Consider the following 22,778-nt stretch of genomic DNA (forward strand, 5'->3'; position numbering starts at 1 on the left):
GAACAGGAAGGGGTTCCACTCCCTGAACGTTCAAGTCATCTGCAATCACAGTAAGTGTATCATGCAGGTGTGTGCAAGGTTTGTGGGAAGCTGCCATGACTCCTACATGCTTAGACTGTCTCTGGATCCTGGGGGACAAGGGGTATCCACAGAAGAGATGGCTTCTGACCCCTGTACGCAACCCCAACTCACAGGCAGAGGACACGTACAATCACTGCTGTATGACTACAAGGGTCACCATCAAAAGGGCCATTGGCCTTTTGAAAGGCTTAGGTGCCTCGATAGATCTCGGGGAGCCTTGTAATACACCCCTCAAGGGTATCCTGCATCATTGTCATCTGCTGCGCATTATTCAACCTGGCGCTCCAGAGGGGAGTAATGCTGGAGCCAGAGAAAGACAGACAGACAGACAGAGTCAGCAAGCCGTATCCTCAGAAGAGGAGGATGAGCATGAAGCGCCTCAACATGTGCCAGCCGATGAAGCTGGCACCGTGGGTCGCAGGTCACCAGGCAGGGATATGTGTGGCAGGGAGACTCGTGACTCTCTGAATAGCAGACGCTTCACATGAGAACAAGTGCAAGAGACCACCAAAACAAGAAGTTCTCTTCCAGAGGCAGTCTAGCTAACTTTTCATTCGAAGCCCCTACCATCTCTAACATCACGGTATGCCAAGGTCTTCTGTCAACACAGGCGCTCAGGAGGTGCTCACCTTTACATTCCATCCATATATTTGATTCCACATCTGGACATTGCCAATTGGTGCACAAAAATAAATACACAAGTCATTATACATTGCATCACAAGACCTTTAACTCTTATAATACATTAATTATCACTCAGTAAGACCCCAAGTGCTAGTCCATGCATTTACATACTCGCTTATGGTTACTTCTATTTCAACTCCAGGTGCTCCCACTGTGCCTGGAGTTGATGTGGAGGCAGGCTGCTGCCTTCCATGCTCCAGTGCATGAGATGGCTGCGGTTTGCATCTTCTGGGTGGCTGAGCTCTACTGTGCTGGGGTCCCAGCACATCGGGGCCACCTCAGTCATCAAACCAGCAAGCAGAGTAGGTATCACCATCAAAAAGGCCAAGGATCCACTTTCAGCAATCGAAGAACCTTGAGAGGAGCCCCCATTGCCTTCAGCCTACCCATCCTCAGCCCTTTCAGGCCTCAAATGCAATCCCATGGTTGCCTGCAGTGTGTCACCTCCTGGCAATGGGCAGATGCGTGGCTGCCCCATCTCGGCCACCCATCGCTCCACATGGAGAAACTATGGAGGTCTGTGCACAACCCCTGTATCCACTTGGTATAATGTTCCATGTGTCTCTCCATGAGGGTCATCACTGTCTCAATGGAGAACACTATGCGCTCCTATGCCAGAGAAATAGCACTACTCATGGCATGAATGGTCTCCTCCATAGTTTGTGCATGGGAATGCATTGCCTCTAAATTTCGACAGATGTTTACATATTTCACGCTGTTGCTGAAGCATCTGCCACTTTTCTGATGACACGTGAGGCTCACCGTCTGCATGAAGCTGAGCATTGCTGGGCCTCTCCTCACTCCTCGGAAGGGAAGTGCCTGCTGCTGTCACTGCTTCCATTACCTCCTCCTGTGTGTTTGTGCAGTGCTCACCAGATTGTGCAATGCATCCTACATGTGTGACAAAACCCACCACGGGAGTGTATCTGCACTGTTGGATGGTGTGGTGGAATGAAGTGATGCACTGATATCAATCTTGTTTCCAACCAGCATCTTTACAACTCCATGTTTTGTGCTGAAGGTTTCCAATTCAGCCAGTTTTCAAGCTTTACAAAGGTTTCTCTTCTCGTGACATCATACAGTAAAATAACACCTTGAGCTGCTCTGTAATAGCTTGGTGTTAATGTCCGGAATCGCTCCTGTCCAGCAGTATTCCAGATTGCAAGTTTGACAGTGTCCTGAGGTGGCTGTAGATCCTCTGAGCTTTCCAGTGGACCAGGAGACCTTGTCTCTTCCTCATCAGCTGCTGCACCTGCTGGAGATACATGATTTAAGTGAAACAGCTGCATCTTCAACCAACCCAATACCTCCCCTTAATCAGAAGCATGCAGTGGCATTAAAGGCCCACACAGGTGCCACAGCTCATACATGGTCGAGGGAATGATGGACACAACCATCACTTTACTCACTCTCCATTGCTTCCACACCTGCCTTGCCCTCAGTGACAGGCTGTCCTGCCATGACCCATCTGATATCCATGACCTCCTCCTCTAATGGTGATGAATGGCACTCCACCTCCTGTGCATTGATGTTCCCTCGCATTATGGGCACAGTTCTCCTGCAAGCACAGATATATGCAGTGTCACTCCTGACGCATCTCTGCTGGAAACTGAGGAACTGGAAATGTGCAGCACCATGCTGCTGAGATGGCATTGTGATGTGGCCATTCAGCCATCTAAACGCAGTGTTCACCCATCACTGATCATGGGGTTCAGATGCATGTGAACTGGGCGCCTCAATGTTGACATTGGTGCCTACTGTTGTCCTATGCATGGGTCTACTACCTGGCCTCACATTTCATGGGTGTCTTTTAATTTATGCTGGGCTTCCAGTTTGCCATTCTAAATGTCACTCACCTTTCCAGACCGCACCGGTCATTAAATTTGTTTTGTCACTGGATCCACGATTTTGCAACCATCCCTACGCAATGGACTTCCTCTGCCACCTTCTACCAGTCTGCTGGAAACACGACATCTCTCCTTTGCCTTGTTGCCTGCAAGAGCACTTCCAGGGAGGCATCACTGAATCTTAGAGCAACACTTCCTCGTGATGAAGCCATTCCTCACAGATTCCGTTGATCTAACCCCCTTCCTTTGTAGCCTGTGTCTGCAGGCTGCCTGAATGTTTTAAAAATGGTGCTTAACACTGAGCTGCTGGTACTATGACCCACCTGACACCCTTAATTAGCCAGCTTCTCTACCTGCTGGCCCTAAATATGCTCTTCCTTGTAAAATCGCTGAGGAAGTCCTGCCACCCGCATGTGCATGCTACTGACCCAAATATCCACCCGACATTGGGTCATCCATCCAATCAGTAAAATTCAGCCCTACATCTCTCCTGCTCCATCTCTCCTTCTGCCTCTTTCCAGGTCTTATGCTTAATGTTTCTGATTTCTCTCAATTTGCCTGCTTTTAGAATAGCTTCTTACGTAAGCATCTCCCTCTTTCCTATTTTCTGTTTCTGCTTTCTATTCTGATGAGTATATCATCTGTTTCACCTTTACAGGTTTAGCGATTTAAACTATGAGGACAAGTTGCATAAACTTCGCTTATATTCTCTGGACTATAGGAGATTGAGGATAAACTGATAGAGGTGTTTAAAATATTAAAGGGATTGATACAAATAAATGATTTCGTCTGGTGAATCAAGAGCAAGGGACATAATCTTAAAAATAGAGCTTGGTCATTCAGGAGTGAAATAAGGAAGCACTTTTTCCACACAGAGTAGGAATTTGGAACTCATTCCTCCTAAAAAAAGGCTGTGGATACCAGGACAATTGGTGCTTGCAAGATTGAGATAGATAGATTTAAGTTAGATATGGGTATCTGGATATGCAGGTAAATGGAGTTGAGGTACAGGTCAGCAGAGTAGGCTTGAGGGACTGAATGTGTTCTACTTTTGCTTTCTTTTCAGTCCTTTTTATATCACTATTGTTCTCTACATCAGTAAGAGTCAAGTTGTATCCAAATCAATTTTACTGGGTTGCACAGAGAATATTAATCAGCCTTATACAACACCACCTCAAAGCACTTAGGAGAGTTGCACTGATGTTGTACCTTTGGAGGTAGGCTGGACAATCTGACCCTCCAGGTTAGAGAAGGACAACTGAATAACAGGAAAAGAAAGTCAGCGAAGGAAAGTGTGCACACTAATGGGACTAAAGTGTTGAGGCAAAATTTACATTGATCAGTTTTTGAACATGTGTATTGCTTATGAACTTTGTAGGAATTTTACAACTTTTGCCACATTTAGACAGAGAGAGAACCTATTTCCTCTGATGGAGGAATCTAGAACAAGGGGACATAACCTTTAAATTGGAACCAGATTACTAATGGTGCTTTCAGGAACCACTTCTTCACAAAGGGTAGTGGAAATCTGGAACATTCACCCCCAGAAAGCTTTTGGAGTCTACGCCAGTAGAAAATTTCAAAACTGAAATTTGTAGATTTTTGTTGTTACGCAAGGGTATTAAGGGATGTGGAACCAAGACGGGTAGATGGAGTTGAGAAACAGATCAGCCATGATGTAAATGAATTTGGGGCTGAATGACCTCCCAATGTTCATATATTCCTATTGTCCTTTAATTTGTGGTTGAAATCATTTGTTTGTGTGACAATCTTAGCTTCACATGCTCTTGTACTTGAGTCACTTTTCAGCAACAAAAATAAAACTTTAAGTAGATTAAATGGCTTGTCATAAGGGATGTATTGCCCTAAATGCATTTTTAAAAAAATGATGCAAAGATATGTAACACCATGGTACAAAGCTGCCTCACACACGATGGGCCCCAATAGAAATCAGTGTGTTATTTATAAAATAAATTGAAATAACTATGTTAATTTTGAATATAAGACAGGAAAGTGGGATTAGAGTAGAAGATTTAGCCCAGGAATGTCCAACCTTTTCGCATGAGGGACCGCATTATATTTTTTGTCCTACATAGGGGGCCAGTGAGCAAATTTCAGAAAGAAAAAAGGTATTGGAAATTTATTTTACTATTAGTCAAAACCACAAAAATGTGCATTTTTGCAAACAAGCTTTAAATGAGAAGACTAATTTATTAACTTACTTTCTCGTCACTATGTTGAATATTGATTTAGTGAGATATCTGGCATTGTTTTTGCTTGCAGAGGTAGACAATGTCTATTTGAAATAGTGATGCAAAGTATTCTGGATAGATGTCCATCTGTCAGAAATGATCTTGATCGCTCGGTCTTCCTTGTTAAACAAGCAGATGTCCATTCACCAAAAATGAGGAAGCCAATGACAGTCTCTGATCCACAACTGTTTTGTTAATTCATAGTTCAGTCCAAATATCAGTTCCCACTCTTCCCTTCTAGACCAAATCTCTGTCCAGAAGCAACTCCCCTACTGGGCAAAAACCCAGCCCTTAAATGTAAAATTATGAGTATCACCTGCTCTCTATTAACACTGAAATGGGTCCTGTTTAATTAAAAGGGACCAGCATTTTTAATGTTGTCAGATTCCCTTTCTTTTAAAGAAAAGCATATCTAATATATATTGTATAAAAACTCAGATTCCCAAACGTTACATAGAGAGATATCCTCCTTCCAGAACCATCAACAACTTTTCACTAGAGGCATTCCTCTTAGTGAAACAATCTGATAGTTGATGACTAGTATTTACCCATCTTAGCTTAGTCTTAAGTCTTTCCTTTCCGACATTTGCTTTAAACTGGCTATGTCTATCCTCAGCCTTTTTTCATTTATGCTTTTTGTCAAATGTACATTATTCCACAGGGATCGATTATCTATGTTACATTCAATTGGTATTGTCATTTCTTCCAAGATCTTGGACAAATATAACTCCACATCAACAGCATCCACGAGTGCAAGAGTTTCAGCAGCTAATGTGCTCTTCACTCTTATTTTCTTGGCCTCCCTTGCCAGTAGGCAATCTTTCCCATTCTCTCCCACAAGGAATATCACAAACCCTCCTGCACTGGAAATTCCATCACCAAGGTTTGCTTGCGAGGCATCACTAAAAACGATTAATTTCATATTTTTGGGATTACCCAAAGCAAGGACCTTCAGCATACACTTCTCTTTATTTTTAAAACATTTTTGTTCACCCTCAGGATGTCTTAAACCTTAGGATGTTTCATCACAAGACTAAGTTCTAACACATCAAAACTTGCATCTGGTCTCGTCTGTGTGGCTAACCAATTGAGCTGTCCGACAAGACTCCTTAACTATTCCATTTCATCCTTGGACAGAGCTGCGTCTTTCTATCCTGATCTGGTGTGACCAATTGTGATGGGAGGGGGGTGGGGGGGGAAAGTGACATTTTCCAAGTAAGAATGTTGATGTAAAACTACATCCGACTCACCCTGTTTTATCTCCAAACCCACATATTTAAAAGCCCCAGAAGTTTCACTGCTAATTTTAAATTCCTCCATAATTCGATGAATAAAGTTCTTTTCAAACTCATTAGTACCACCCCACAAAAAAAAAATCATTCACATGCATCATAAAGATACCCGAAGGTTTTCCAATATAGTGCCAATACAACATTGCAGGGTCCGCCTTCAGTTGTGAACACCCTAACTGTAACAGAACTGCCCTCACCGAAAAATACCATACCCGGGAAGCGTCATTCAACCCATAAACACATTTATTCAACTTCCAGAGCTTCTCGTCTATGTCTGATGCTTCCTTCGGAGGCTGGAGAAACACTTCCCTCTGAAGCAGGTCACCCTGAAGGAAAGCCGCTTTGATATCGTTGGACTTGCACCTCCAAGAATAGGTTGCTAAAATGGCCAAAAAGACCCTCCCAAAAAAAACTTTTCCCACTGTGGGAGAGTCTACCCTGATACCTTTATCCCCCCCAAGCACTCCTCAAAACTTCTGGCCACCAACCGAGTCTTATAGGTCCCATCTGGTAGGATTTTTTCCTGTACAGATCCATCTGTGTGATACGGCAGGTTGGCCCCTATTCACAACCTCTGAATATACCCCACATTCTTTACAACTCTAACTCTGAGTTTTGCCTCATATCGCTCTATCTAACCTATTAGCAGCTACAAACACTTCACGATCATGGGGACTTCTGACCTTATCCAGAGAAGGTTCTCCAATATCCAGGCTACACCTGCGCCTCAGCAGGCTGCGTCCTCTCACGTTGAGCTCTCTCTGGACTACCCCCATCAAAATGTCTACTCGAGGTCCTGTCCACTGTATGCGATTTTTTCTTCCTCCCAGATGCATCTCCTGAATCATTACCTGAACTCGAGCTACGTTTTCTCGTTCTCCATTCTTGTACTTCTGTTTGCCAATCCATGGCCTTCACTTCTTCTCCCTCTTCTTGGGCATTTAACCAATTTTTGTATTTGCCAGTATGCTTCCCTGCCCGTCCAACTATTGTAGCCTCCCTCCAGTTACTGGACCCTGCTGGCCGGTACACCACCCGGGAACCTGCTTTGGGCACCTGATCCCTGGATGAGATGACTTCTTTTTGCTCTTCACGATCAGTACGTGTATCGTATCTATTTCTTGAGCTCTCAGATCCTGCCCCTCTGGCTCAAAAATTGCACAATGCTTGGGTATGCAATGCACATGGTGCCTCATGATCATCACCTTCTCCCATGTTCTCTTTGTTCGAAAATTCGTAACACATCCCTAATACCTGTGAACAATGTGCTTTTATGGTTTATTCCCATGTTGTATTACTAGAATTTTCCTGTCATGTCAGATAACTTTTCCCCGGACCTTTCCATTCCCTATGCCCTTCTCTCTTATAATAAAGATCGCCAGAACTAAAGCCTTCCCTAGACTGTCTTATGTGATGTCCTAATGCTCTCCGAATTTGTTCTGATGCTTCAGCTTTGATAAACGCTCTCCTGCTGGCATGTAGTGCATTTAGGTGAGTGGAGAAAGTACAGCCTAATTAGTTGTTCCCTCCAGGGCCGGAGGATCATATGGAAGGCAATTTTGGATTGGTATGGGCTATACACCCCCCCCCCCCCCCACCCCACCACCATTTGTAAATAATTTTTTGCATGTACTGCCCATGCCAGAGCCATTTGTAGCTTGCAGTTCAGTTGATCTGCCAGTATTTTGTGTAACATTTCATCAACTATCACATGATTTCTTTCACACAAGCCATTGCTGAATGGACTTTCTGCAGCAGTGTTCATAACTACAATAGTTATGTTCTCACACATGTCTCTAAACTCATCATTTGCAAATTCCCCTCCATTGTCTGTCAGAAATTTTGCTGGCATTCCAAGACCCAACCAACCCACTTTTCCATAACTTTATCCACTATTGTCAGTTTGTCCTTGTTGTTCATTACCGTAGATATGCTGAACCTAGTTGCCATAAATCGACAAAATGCAACAGATAAATACCTTGATCTCTGACTCATATTTTCAGGTCCATAGCCACACTTCATTAAATTCCTGAGCTAAAGGGACACTCAAAACCGGGCGTGGCAGTGTCTTCCAATATTTAATACATATGTCATATTGAGGTGTGATTTGTTCAACAAAGGGAGTTGTATTCTTTATCCACAACTCCAGCATCCTTCAGTAGTAGCTTTAACTTCTCCTATGAAGGATGGGCAAATTGTCCGTGCAACTTCCAGATAATTCTCCTCGTTACCAGAGGTCAAAAAATACTTTTGAACTTCTTGGCAAGAAACACTCCGTGTCCTCAACGGGATACAATAATGTCCTGATCCAGTGAATTGTAAATTTACCGCTTTACCAAAGACAATGGGCAGCGCAGTGGTTAGCACCGCAGCCTCACAGCTCCAGTGACCCGGGTTCAATTCTGGGTACTGCCTGTGTGGAGTTTGCAAGTTCTCCCTGTGTCTGCGGGTTTTCCCCGGGTGCTCCGGTTTCCTCCCACAGCCAAAGACTTGCAGGTGATAGGTAAATTGGCCATTGTAAATTGCCCCTAGTGTAGGTAGGTGATAGGGAATAAGGGATTACTGTAGGGTTAGTATAAATGGGTGGTTGTTGGTTGGCACAGACTCGGTGGGCCGAAGGGCCTGTTTCAGTGCTGTATCTCTAAATAAAAAAATAAATAAAAAACAAATGCTATGTCATTCTCCATGTCCAATCTCATCTTTGCTCTTTTCATTGAAAATTTACTCAACAGCGGTATGTCACTCTGAACCACATCAGTGCTGATGAAATGACGCATCCCTGCTATTTCACATGGGAGGACCAGTCTCTTTAAAGACGTTAACGTATTATTGTCTCCAAACCTAAAGCTTTCATATTCTCTAACTTTCCTTCTATCTGCTTTGTCAAGGGATTCCAAGTAACAGCTTAGCCAATCAACGCCACACAGAGTTGAGGTACAGCCACTATCTAATATCGCATAATTGAATGAATTGGCAACCAAAATGCTCATGGCCCAAGTCAAAGTTTTCAGTCACCAATATGATATTGTCATGTTGTTCATCATCATCAGAACTGTCCGTCTCATGAGTTACTTCAAATACTCAATTCCTGGTTCTAGGACAATGCTTGGCATAGGGATACTTAGATGCACACTGAAAACACCTATTAACCACTCCCCGCGCATCTCTAGGATTCATTTGCCTTCGGCTATCATCCCAATATTGCCTTCTGTTTTGATCCATAAATCTATCAAAAGGGCGACCCACTTCAAAAGGTCTTTCAGCAACTCTTTCTACAAACGGCTGCGACTAGGCCCCCCCCTCCCATAGATTATGAGAGTCAGTAATCATGGCGTCCTCCATTCTCTGTATCACAGCAGGATTTCCAATTTGTGACATGAAGGTAGCTGGAAATATTTGTTTCCCCAAAAATTTCTTTAGAGCAGCAGTCATTTGCTCAAAAAAAAAGAAAGACTCTTTACCTTGAAATTGAACCCCTATCAAAACCAAAAGTCTATCCATAAGAGATTTGTGCACAAACAATTTGAACGCAGGTACAGACTCAGGAATTTCTCGATTGAATTTTTTTAATCTGTTATATAACCTATCAAATTCCATGACATATTCTTCCATGGACTGATTGTCCAACTTCATAAACTTATCAAAAGTCGATCATGCTTCATTGCCTTCCAACAAATCATCTTTTGTAAATCTTGTCCATAAATTGTATTAGAATTGACAATCCCTCTTCAGTATCCAAGTCAGTAACATCCAGTTCCGAAAATACTTTATTGCTAATCTTACTTTTTCCTGGTAAAGAGATATACAAGGCCATAACTTGCTTCCTCTTGCTGAGGGAAATGACCAGAGTCCACTTTTCCACTTTATCCTTCCATTGTTCATATGGTTCCAATTCCAAAAAGACTGGTGGGTAATCATAATTTGAGAGCCTGCAGCGTGGCTCAGCCATGTCATCCAGAAAGCCACTGGGAGCCTTGCTTTGGTTAGAGAAAGAAACTATATTTTTCTTTATATTCCCACTTGAAGAAATCAAAGTTAATCCTCTGCTAAAATGTTAAACAGGCAGATGTCCATTCACCAAAATGAGGAAGCCGATGACAGTGTCTGATCCACAACTGTTTTATTGTCAATTCATAGTTCAGTCCAAATATCAGTTCCCACTCTTCCCTTCTGGACTAACTCTCTGTCCAGAGGCAACTCCCCCACTGGCCAAAAACCAAGCCCTTAAATGCAAAAATATAATGAGCATTACCTGCTCTCTATTAACACTGAAATGAGTCCTGTGTAATTAAAAGGACCAGCATTTTCAATATTGTCATCCCTCTCTCTCTCTGTGTCTCTCTCCCCTCCTCTGTGTTACCCACCCCTCCTACCCAGCACCCTGCCCCCCAGGTCCCGGGTCTGGGCTCTGTCACCTCTCCCAAGCTCAAGGCTGGAAGACGGCACTGGGAATGCAGTTCGGGCGGGAAGCGCCAGCAAACAAGCAGCTCAGCCTAGGTGCCGCCATCTTAGTAAAGGAGCCAGAACGTAAGGTACTTAACCGCGTCCGCCATCTTCATACAGGGGGATATGCACTGTGAGGCATCTCCGCCATGTCAGTAAAGGAGCTGCAGCCATTGTCAGTCACAGAAGGTTTTGGCAGGCTGGAAGAAGCCAATGGTGGATCTTCAGCGGAAATTCCTCATTCTTGGTGGGCTGGATGGAAACCTTTGGAGGCTCAGATTCTGTCTGGGGCCGTATGTTGGACAACCCTGACTTAGATTCAGCACAGACTCAATGTATGCTGAATGACCTCCTTCTGTTCTGACATGGCTATGCCAAATTTCTGTTGCGACCAGGTGAGAAAGGTGTCCAGGGGGTCCCACTCAGCCTACACCTGGTCTTACTGTAACAGAGTTTAATTTTAAACACACTGTGTTTTTAGCTTCCCTTTGGTGAATCCTTGTTCACCGCTTTCCAATTATAAGGCAAAGAAACCAGCACAAACAGGCTTTCTTAGGTTTAAAGAAGAAAAGTTGAAATTTATTAAACTTAAACTCTAATTTGGTTAACGCCTACGGATACACGACGCACCCACGCTAACATGCATGCGCGATAAACACATGCAAATAGAGGCAGAAAAGAGAAGAAAATTAAAGTGGAGAAGTTTGAGGCAATATCTGAAGAGGGTTTTTCTTACGGTTCTTCAAGCTCACTGTAGAATCCTTGATTATAGGTAGATCATGCTTTTCATTGGGGCCCAGTATTCTTCTTAAACCTTGTTTGCTGTAGGAAACTTTTCTCTCTTGGGGTTCATGTGTCTTCAGTGGATTCAGAGGCTCGTGAGAAAGAGATGGGAGCAGATAGGAGAGATGTTCTCAGTCCAGGAGCAAACAGACACTCTGAGTTCAAACTGTTTGTACAATTCAGAAAAACCCAGGTTGCCAAGCATGATTAGTTACTGGTCTGACCACGTCTTGGATTGTATCACCTTAGCAGTCTCTGGAATGCTCCTCTTACACATAATACCTGATGATCAAGGTCCAACTGTGGGTTGATTGTGTCAGGGAATGGTCCTTTGTCCTTCCAATCACCATCTGTTAATATGCAAATGTCTTTTCCAGCCACAGTGGATCTGTTTAACAAGTCCTTTCTTCACTCCAGTAACAGTTTAAAATCAATGTTCATGACAAAATTAATGTGCCTCATTCTTGGCAGGTAGGGTCCTAGCATGACACCTCCACACTCAGTGGATCTTTATGGAGTTTTGGCCAGTCAAACTGCTGTCTTATGCGGGCTTTGGTCTTTCGTATACCGGCATGTAGAGCTACTGTAGTCTTGTGGGCCCTTCTTAATATTTCTCTCCGGTACCTCTGCGGCACCACTAACTGGTGAACTACTGTCCACTCCTTGCTCTCAGGTCTGTGAGGAGAACTCCATTTCCTCATCAGTACCTCATTCTTTAAATAGTAGCAATCAGGGACTCCCTCTGCTTCACTTTCAGATTGGGCAGCCTATGCTAACTCTCACAATACTGGGTTGGCTCGCTGAGCCTCATCTAGGGAAAATGTATTTAATTCATTCCCTGGGTCTTTTAACTTTCCAAAGAAAGTCTCAGATTGACAGACCTCATGGCTATCTGCTTGCAGTGCCAATTTAGTTGGCTCTGGGAGAGTTGGTTTGATCATGGCCTGATTCACTACACATTCAGGGAAACTGCAGGGGTTCGTCTCCTGCCACTACCCTGTCTCTCTGACCTCCTGCGGTCTTTCATTACTGGGGGGACTACCACCTTCACTCTCGCCAGATCATTACTAGGAGCAGGTCAAACCCGTCCACAGGCTAACTAGGGACAATCCCTATGGTTACCAGCCCCTGGTTGCACTCCAGGTGCACCCGATGTACAGGTACAGGCATACACTGCCCTCCAATAACATTCACCACCATTCTGGTGTTCACTGCACTCACTGGGGGAAAGGTCAGGCCTTTTCCCAGTAAAAGGGATCTAGTTGCCCCTGAGAATTACTATGGGCTTGCTTGCCCCACTCGAGGGGTATGGGGTTACTCTCCCTTCAGACACAAAAACCCCGATAGCCTTCAGGAATCCTATTAAATTTTCCTGCACTTGCAGTAGTAAACTTCCTGGGTTGCACTCTTACTGCAGTTAAAGCTACAAATTTCTCTATTGTGCTCTCCTTCAGGATTAATTCTTCACTGAGCAGGTGTGCCCTGATTAACCCTACAAGTTTTCCCTTTAGGTTCCAGCAGCCAGCTGTTAGGTGACCTGCCCTGTTACAATGGAAGCACACAGGTCTCTGGGTCTCACTCTTGCTCACAGCATCTTCCTTTTTGGCTAGAGGAAGGCTCCTGTGTCTCCTGCTTTTCTTTCTTGCCAAGGACTGCTTGGGTTCCTATCACCTTCCCACCCTTTGTCCTTTTCGGATTTGTGGGAGTGACTAGGAAAGATTCTTCCCTGGGAAACTGATGTATAATTTAAAACAAACTCAACAGCCAGAACGGCTGCTTACTGGGCACTCAGAACCCACTGCTCCTCTGCATGGGTCTTTATGGAGAGTGGGAGAGAATGTTTAAATTCCTCTAACAGAATTACTTCTCTGAGATTCTCATAGCTGAGCTGTACTTTATGAGCCCTCAGCCACTGGTCAAAAGCCAGCTGCTTACCTCTTTCAAACTCCAGATAAGTTTGATTAGCTTGCTTCTTGAGGATTCTAAACTTTTGGCGATAGGCTTCGCCTGAGGATAGCATTTTTTGTCAGTTCATAATTTGATGAACTCTCATCTGGCAACAGGGAATAAACCACATGGGCTTTTCTGGTTAGCTTGCTTTGTAATGAAAGAGGCCAGGTCTCAGCTGGCCATTTTAGCTGCCTTGCCAGTTTCTCAAAGGATACAAAAAAACGCTTCCACATCTTCCTCACTGTATTTTTGGATTAGTTGAGCTTGTTTTAACAATTCTGTAGCCAGCCCTGAATTACACTCCTCCATATTGGCCATGCTTTCCCTGGGGTTACTCTGCCACCCCCCCCAGTTAACTCAAGTTGCTTCAGCTCTCTCTCTTTGCATTCTTTTTGGAAGGATCTTTCTCTTTCTCTCTCCTCCCTCTATTTGTCTTCACGTTCCTTCTGGAAGGGTCTTTCTTTCTCTCTCTCCTGTCTCTTTCTTTCTCCTGTCTCTCTCTTTCTTTCTCCTTTAATTCCAGTCTCCTCTGTTCCAATTGTAGCTTTGCTAGCAATACCCTGTCAGGGTCTACTTCTAACCCTGTTTCTGCTTCTTCAGATTCAAGGGAAAAATGGTTGGCCACTAGCCTTGGGAGTTCAGACTTCCTAGCCTTGCCACAGACAGTGATCCCACACTGTTCAGCCATTTCCCTCAACTCCTCCATAGACAGTGCTTTTAACTTATCCCTGGCTTGGGGAGCTAATAGCTTCAGTTGCAGACATGTTGGTATTCTAGCACACACAACCACAAGAAAACCTGTATTGAAATCTTGCTCTTTTTTGATTGGGAACAGTTTGGCTTCCCACTTCCAATTTCTCATTTGTCTGTGGGTCAAATCCAGGAAGGTAGCCCCCAAATTTCTGTTACGACCAGGTGAGAAAGAGGTCTAGGGTTCCCTCTCAGCCTTCACCTGGTCTTACTGTAACAGGGTTTAATTTTAAACACACTGTTTTTTTATCTCCCCCTGAGTGAATCCTTGTTCACTAACTTCCAATTATAAGGCAAAGAAACTAGTCAAACAGGTTTTCTTAGGTTTAAAGATAAAAGGTTGAACTTTATTAAACTTAAACAATTCGGTTAACGCCTACGGGTACGCGACACGCCCATGCTAGCATGCATATGTTTAGTTTAGAGATACAGCACTGAAACAGGCCCTTCGGCCCACCGAGTCTGTGCCGACCATCAACCACCCATTTATACTAATCCTACACTAATTCCATATTCCTACCACATCCCCACCTGTCCCTATATTTCCCTACCACCTACCTATACTAGGGGCAATTTATAAAGGCCAATTAACCTATCAACCTGCAAGTCTTTTGGCATGTGGGAGGAAACCGGAGCACCCGGAGGAAACCCACGCAGACACAGGGAGAACTTGCAAACTCCACACAGGCAGTACCCAGAATTGAACCCGGGTCGCTGGAGCTGTGAGGCTGCGGTGCTAACCACTGCGCCGCAGGTAGAGACAGAAAAGAGCAGAAGAAATGAAGTGGAAAAGTTTGAGACAATGTCTGAAGATGGTTTTGGTTACTGTTCTTCGAGCTCGCTGTAAAGTCCTTGATTGTAGGTAAGTCTTGCTTTTCGTTGGGGCTCAGCATTCTTCTTAAACCTTGTTCAATGTAGGAGACTTTTCTCTCTTGAAGTTCATGTGTCTTCAGTGGGTCCAGAGGCTTGTGAGAAAGAGATGGGAGCAGATAGGAGAGGTCTCTCATTCCAGGAGCAAACAGTCTTTCTGAGTTCAAAAACTCTGTGGCTAGTTCAAAAAACCATGGACCAGCCAGTTAGTCATGTAAGCAGCTGGTTTATCCAATTCTGGCTTTTGTGGATTGTATCACCTTAGCAGTCTCTGGAATGCTCTCCCTTACACCTTCAATGTCTGGTGATCAAAATCCATTGTGGGTTGAATGTGTCAGGGAATGGTCCTTTCGTCTCCAGAAGCATTGGCTGTTAATATGCAAATGTTTTTCAGCCAAGTGTCTAGAAGTCATTGTAACAGGCCTTCTCTTCTTCCCAGCAAGTTTGAAATCAATGTTCATATGACAAAATTATTATGCCTCATTCTTGGCAGGTGGGGGTTGCCTGACAGCGCATTAATAAAGCAATATGTTTCACTCTCTCCTCTGCGTCTTGTTCTCAATGACTATGCATGGCAGACAGCATCTTATTAATTATATAATAATTCCTGAAATGACAACTGGGCTTCTTATACTGCAAGTACTGGCTTGGTACTAATACCTGCTTTAGAGTGGTGTGAGTTGGCAGCAGTTAGTTATACTATGAGCTTTGCATAGCTCTTTAATCAAGCCAAGCAAAGCAAAGTTTGGAGCATGAAGCTCTGACTTGGTATGCATTTACACCGAGCTCTGCTTACTGACGTACAAATACCAGTTAACTCTTCAATGCCCAAAGACAAACCAACAGATGTCACAGACACATTTACTTTGCTTAACTTTAAAGCCTTCTGCATGAATATCAAAAATGATAAACCATGCTGCTTTGCCCGGGTTAATGAAGTGGCTAATGCTTTCGTTGGTCAGCTACTGAAACAGACTAAGATTCACAATAAGCTTGGCTAGCACAAGTCTTACAATAAACTGCCTTGGGCTTTCTTGTCATCTCATTAACAAGAAATAAAAGCTTTAATAAAATGAGAACTAGATTTCAAATGTGTTACAGCAGCAAACTTCCCATAGTGTCTTAAGTTGGCTTGAAGGTGCAGTTTTCAGATCAGGCTCTTGTTTCTTTACAAGATAATGACACAAATCAGGTAGACATACCTCATATAATAAAAGCAAAATACTGCAGGTGCCGGAAATCTGAAATAAAAATATAAAGTGCTGGAAATACTCAGCAGGTCTGGCAGCATCTGTGGGGAGAGAAGCAGATTTAATGTTTCAGATGTGTGACCTTTCATCAGAACTCCTGATGGACACCGCTAAACACACCTCATTACGTGTAAAGGACCTTGGTGAGATCACACTTGGAGCACTGTGTGAAGTTTTGGTCCCCTTACCTAAAGGAGGATATACTTGCCTTAAAGGGGGTGCAACAAAGGCTCACTAGACTGATTCCTGGGATGAGGGTATTGTTCTCTGAGGAGAGACTGAGTAGAGTAGGCCCATATTCCCTAGAGTTTAGAAGAATGAAAGGTGATCTCATTGAAATATATAAAATTCTGAGGGGGCTTGACAGGGTAGATGCTGGGAGTATGTTTCTCCTAGTCTAGAATTGGTGGTCACTGACTCAGAATAAGGGATTGGCCATTTAGGGCTGAGCTGAAGAAAAAATTCTGTAGAGGGTTGTGCACCTTTGGAATTCCCTACATCAGAAAGCTGTGGATGCTCAGTCTTGTGAGTATATTCAAGTAGGAGACTGACAGATGTTTGGATATGAAGGGAATTACGGGATATGGGAAGGTGTAGCTGAGGTAGAAGATCCTATTGAATTGCAGAGCAGGCTCAAGGGCTGTTTCTATTTATGTTCTTATTTGTTTGTGACACTTGCATGAAAATGGCATGTGGCTCTTCTGCTTATTCTTCCTTCCAAAAAAGGTTTATTGCCTTTCCTAAAGATGCTGCCATTTTAATAACCTGAAATAACTCTCTACAATGCTCCGCCCCTGTAAAAATAAATTATTCCATCTGCATTGATTTAAATTTCAATGTATCACTTGTTCATGACAGAGGAAAGATATTTCATAAAACTTGGGAGTAAAAGCTTAGTTGACTCACCTTTAACAGACAGAAATTTGAAGTTCTCAAACACACCCGTTTGGGTGTATTGGGGTACTGGAGAAGCCAATCTAGCTAAAATCTAAACATTAAATAATACATTGTGCTGATTAGTGGCAGTAGCACAGCTACCCCAGTGAGTGGTACCAGATCACAACTAAGTAAGATAAAGTTTTGCTATCCAGTGGCAGAGAATCAATACCGCTGGCACTTGACCACTTGCTGACTTTACATGTGTAGGATTTTAAAAAAAAACACTTTTGATAATTTTCTGTTTTTATCAGTAGAATGGTGTTTTCATATTGCTACCAGAAGCTGCAATGTGTTATAGTCAGTATATGTGGATGGTCTGACGTGTAGAATTGATCTCTTCAGAACAACGGTAGGGTGAGATCTGCAGGCACCTTTGGGACTGGACCTCTACACTAGTTCAGGTTCTTTTTAGAGATGGAGGAAGGTGCTTAATTTTTTAAGAGTCGTCATTTTTGAATAGGTCAGTTTCTCACTTGTTCCACCTATACCAGAATAAATGCAGGTGGAATGCAGGGGAAGATCCATCTGCTTTACACCAGCAAATTTTAGGCACAAAAGAAGGAATGAAAATATTCAGGAGGAGATAAAGAAGCTATTGTAGATATATAAAAGATCTGGAAAGGAGACAAGTGAGCTGAAATAAAGAAAGGCACTATTAAAGTCAATGGAATCAAACAGAGGAAAAGAGAGCATTTAGAATAGCACAAATAGGTATCAAATTTAAACATTTCCCAAACTCTTTTGAGTAATGAACTACCCAATGAAGTCATTTGTGCATCTAACAACAACGCTATTGTATCCTGCAAATTGTGTGTTACCACTAGCAATAAAAATCTTGCTATTGCCTGATGTTGCTATTGCTCTTACTGCAGACTGTAACTCCCAGCACTCAACCACCACCATGAATTCCCCAATGTTTTATTAGGGTGTAGATCAGACCTCTGTTCATTAACTATCCACCGGACTAACCTCTCATAAAACTTCAGAAACAATTTTGCAGACTCTGCAGTAATGAGAAAACCTTCAGAAGAAAAGTCAAAAGAATCATTTGGAAAGGTCGTGTAAAAGATTGACATCTGCCCTTAAGCTTTCTGAAGAATTCCTAAACTACCTTATTCTCAATCTGACATTTGTAAAAGAGTTTGGTGCATTATGACAGAAATCTTACTAGGGTCTGTTACCTTGAAATACTACTGCAACAAGCTCCCAGTGTATCTGTGCTGTGTCAGCTCATTGCACTGTAGCTTAAAGCTATGATATTAGTCATAGATCTAATGATAGATTCTTCCCTTTCTGCAGACTAAGATCAACCCATGCAAAAGCTTCTCCAAAATAGCTTCTATGAACCTTTTTCCATATTAGAATTCTGTAACAATAGACAAAAAGGAAAGAAATGGCAAAATGACAGCTGAAAAAAATGTGCAATGAAAATCAGTGTAGCCTGAAGGACAAGATACTCAAAGTACCCTGGCCTGGAGTTTCATGTGTACTTGCACGCACAGAAACACTTAATGGGATGCAAAGCAAATATGCAGCCTATAAGATCATAGACAAATTACTAAGCAATTTACCCATATAATTATAATATGCCTGCATTTCCTCAATCTTTTACGACTGTCACTCGATCTCTCCGCCTGAGCGATTCTCCACTCACAATAATGGTCTCGCCCCCAAGATACAATGTATTATATGCAAATGCCCTGCAATTGCGAAGGGTCTCTTCAAATTGTGACCAGATTTTCAGGTTCACAGAAACCTGCAGTCACCTCAAGCAGATGCAAATCAGCTGCACCAGAAAGCATTGAAGGCATTTTCCTGTCCATTTTGAGAAATAATAAATGGCTTTTTAGCTGGCTGTAACCTGTTTGCTATTGTAATGGAGGAGGAAGAAAAATAGGAGGAAGAGAACCAGAGACAGGAGACCCAAAGAGTGAAGCACCACCAGCAGAGACAGCACCCCATACACAGAAACTAATATTTGAGTGCAGGCTGAAGGATGGGGAACGAGTGGAGGGATGGATTCTTGGTGATGAGGCTTACCTCTTGCTGCTGTGGCTAATGACGACTTTAAGCGTCCCACAGACTGAAGCAGAGCAGAGATACAACAAAGTACTATCAGGCTGCTGAACAGCTAATTCAGGTGCTTAGATAGGTCTGGCGTTGTCCTCCAATACTCACCAGAAAAGGCAGTGACGATAATCATGGAGCAGTGCGTGCTGTACAACTGCGCTGTGACAGCTTGTCTGGATATTGATGTACCAGGGTGGTGCAGCCAATCAAAGCAGACAATCCTGCAACGCGGGAGCCATAGCCAAGGGATGTGGAGCATCTGCAGGAGGCATCTCCGCATGAACATGGGTGGTCAGAGGCACCTGTGGAATAGGCTTTTACCCAAAGAGCTCCTCCCCGCAGATATTGCAACCAGAAGAGTCAGACACAGCTCTCTTAAACCCAAGACTGACTTATTGCAAAAGATGTTTCATATGATTAGTAAACTTAAAGTACAATTTTTCCCAAATAATTACAAATGTTGATTGAATAAGGTAAACTGTAGTAATTTCAACTAATTCTTACAGGAGCTCCAAAAGTGAGACCCTAAGAAATATGCTTCAATTACAAAGTAAATTCAATTCTTACATGCAGCTGCAGATTCAAATATAGCAAAAGTAGCTAGCCATTTAACGCTGCTACTATGCAGTAGCAACACGAGTGGTATTTTCCACTAACAGGATGCTACCGTCAAGCCAAAAAGACATTCTGCCTACCACACAAATGAGTGATGTGGTATATGAATTTCAGTGCCGGTGCGATGCCAGGGATGTAGGCCGTACATCCCAACGACTGGTGGATCGTATCAAACAGCACGGCCCTTCGGCTGTTCGCAATAGGCAGAGTATTGACCGCACTCAACCAGCCCATGCTTGCAAAACTCAGAACATAATGTCCAATGTTAGATGTGATTCCACGATTGGACAGCACTTGCTGAACAATCCTGAGTGTGCTAAGAATTATACTAAGAACCACTATAAGATTATCAGTCGGGCTCACAATGTGGCTCACTTACGCTTGCTAGAAACTACATATATTCACAGGCAGAGACCTGTCCTCTGCCGGCAAAAGGAACATGTCTAGGCTTTGCGCCTTTTTTGAAGTAAACAAAAGCGTGAGAGACATTAGTTCCCTGGTGCATTCTGCATGGCAATGCCTTGACCAATCAGAGTTGTCTTGCCAACCTATCAGCACCCACTTCTCATGCAGTACAAATTGTTGCTCTCTTTGAAATTTGGCATTCTTGCATCTGACTGCAAGACGAAAAGTTTTGACAGCATGTCCCTTTTGTAGAAAAATAATAATCTCATTTTGATGAAAGGTGTGAAAAGTTGTTTTTGTATTATGAAAATGTGCATGTCAAATTTTATTTGATAACACTCTTGAAACACCTTGGGGCATTTGACTACATTAAAGGTGGTAAATAAATACAAACCGTTGTGCATTAAATGGCTGTATACATTGTGTGAAGATTTTGTGATTTCTGTAAGAACGAACTTTGGCCATTCAACTCTTTAGGTCTATTCTACAACATAAAACATAAATGCGATATTATAGCACTGTAATCAAAAGGTAAATCCTTAAACATAATAAATGAAAAAAAAAGAATTACACTGGAATCCTGTAAAGCAAAATATTACACACATTATAGATTTACACTAAAAATATATTCATTAACTTGATACTGTATTTGTTATAATCAATATAAACATGGCGCACTGACACGGAACACAGGAGTCAGGGTGTGTCAAGCCTGCGTCCTCGGTGCCTTGCTCTACGGCGGCGAGGCCTGGACAGCGTGTGTCAACCAAGAGCAATGTCTCAATTCGTTCCATTTTCGCTGCCTCCGGAGAATCCTTGGCATCAGGTGGCAGGACCGTATCTCCAACACAGAGGTCCTCGAGGCGGCCAACATCCCCAGCTTATACACACTACTGAGCCAGCGGCGCTTGAGATGGCTTGGCCATGTGAGCCACATGGAAGATGGCAGGATCCCCAAGGACACATTGTACAGCGAGCTCGTCACTGGTGTCAGACCCACTGGTCGTCCATGTCTCTGCTTTAAAGACGACTGCAAACGCGACATGAAGTCCTGTGACATTGATCACAAGTCGTGGGAGTCAGTTGCCAATGATCGCCAGAGCTGGCGGACAGCCATAAAGGCGGGGCTAAGGTGTGGCCAGTGGAAGAGACTTAGCAGTTGGCAGGAAAAAAAACAAGCGCAAGGAGAGAGCCAACTGTGTAACAGCCCCGACAACCAATTTTAATAGCAGCGCCTGTGGAAGAGTCTGTCACTCTAGAATTGGCCTTCATAGCCACTCCAGGCGCTGCTTCACAAACCACTGACCACCTCCAGGTGCTTACCCATTGTCTCTCGAGACAAGGAGGCCAAAGAAAAAGAATATAAACAAATAGTTAGTTGCAATTTGCAAAAACTACATTACCACAGGTGATTTTCCTCATTTATGTTTAATGGGCTACATTATCCAAATGGATTTGCATTAAAAATATTAAGGTACTATACTAATTATTTTAAATGCTATTTACATTGTACGGTCATTTTTGGAATAATTTCAGTTCTGTGTTTACTTCCTAATGACATATGCAGAATTGAGCAGTGCCCATTGCTTAAGCTTTATGCTCTTAATTTTTGCTTGCATTATACTAATTTGTGGATAAATCATAGCCTTTGCCTGTTTTATGTTTGATGGGTGTGTGTGTGTTCTACCACAGGGACTCCTTGATAACGCCAATGCTTTCCACTTGTATGATGTCCTGTAGAAATTGTTTTTGGGAGCACATTATCCAGTTCTACTGATCCCTGCCAATTCTAGTCATCGGATAAAAATCATGAGCTGCTGGCAGTGTTGTGTCTAACTGCATATGCACACTGTGCTTCAGTCCTGCTCTGCCAATGTTGAATGCAAGTTGGCATCCTTTACATTTTCTTGGGGTCAGCATTAGCATTCTTTTCCATAAGCAGATCCCATATCCCATCTCAACCCAAATCTTTGCCTAAGAATTGTAAATGCACACCGTCTAGTCTTGCCAACCCCATCCATCTCAAATAACCTATTCAACTGGACTGGATCCAACCCCTTCATCAATTTAAGCACCTCAAGTATGTACCCTGTAAACTTTTGTTTCCTTAAAATAAATAGACCTAACCCTTGAGCCTTTCCTGATAACTAAGAATCCTAAGACTCGATATTATTCTGGTCATCCTCTGACACACCTTCTACAACATTTTCACAGCTTTTGCCATGTGTGTGGATCAAAACTTGATACAATACCTGAAGTGTGGATATACCAATGTCATATAGTATAAGTATAATACTTTGTTTTATACTTGATAGTTCTAGCTATACAACTTAACACCCTATTTGCCTTATAGCCACCTCAAATTGTGCATATTTAATGGATTATCAGCCATTTTCCCTGACTTTTTTCTTGCATTGCTATATTTAACAGGTATCCATGCTTGGTGTATATAAGCCAATGTTGAGATTCAGCTTGGGTACAAATTGAAAGCTGAAGTTGTAAACTGATTCAACTTAAGAACTGGGAGAACTTAGTATTGGAATAGAG

The 22,778-nt window shown here is 42.9% G+C and overlaps 1 long non-coding RNA gene across 3 annotated transcripts in view; it reads right to left on the minus strand.

The window, feature by feature from the left end:
* The window catches only part of LOC137384230 (uncharacterized), a 35,041-nt gene that overhangs the window by 9,632 nt on the left and 2,631 nt on the right, over nt 1–22,778 (minus strand). For 2 of the 3 annotated variants that reach the window (XR_010977547.1, XR_010977549.1), the window contains exons 2-3: nt 20,626–20,715; nt 4,835–4,983 (exon numbers count right to left, since the gene is read on the minus strand). This is a non-coding gene — a long non-coding RNA (uncharacterized lncRNA). The remainder of the gene's footprint in view (nt 1–4,834; nt 4,984–20,625; nt 20,716–22,778) is intronic. The other variant, XR_010977548.1, reaches the window with a different exon arrangement.

The sequence above is a fragment of the Heterodontus francisci genome, chromosome 26 (genome assembly GCF_036365525.1).
Source record: "Heterodontus francisci isolate sHetFra1 chromosome 26, sHetFra1.hap1, whole genome shotgun sequence".
NCBI lineage: Eukaryota > Metazoa > Chordata > Chondrichthyes > Heterodontiformes > Heterodontidae > Heterodontus > Heterodontus francisci.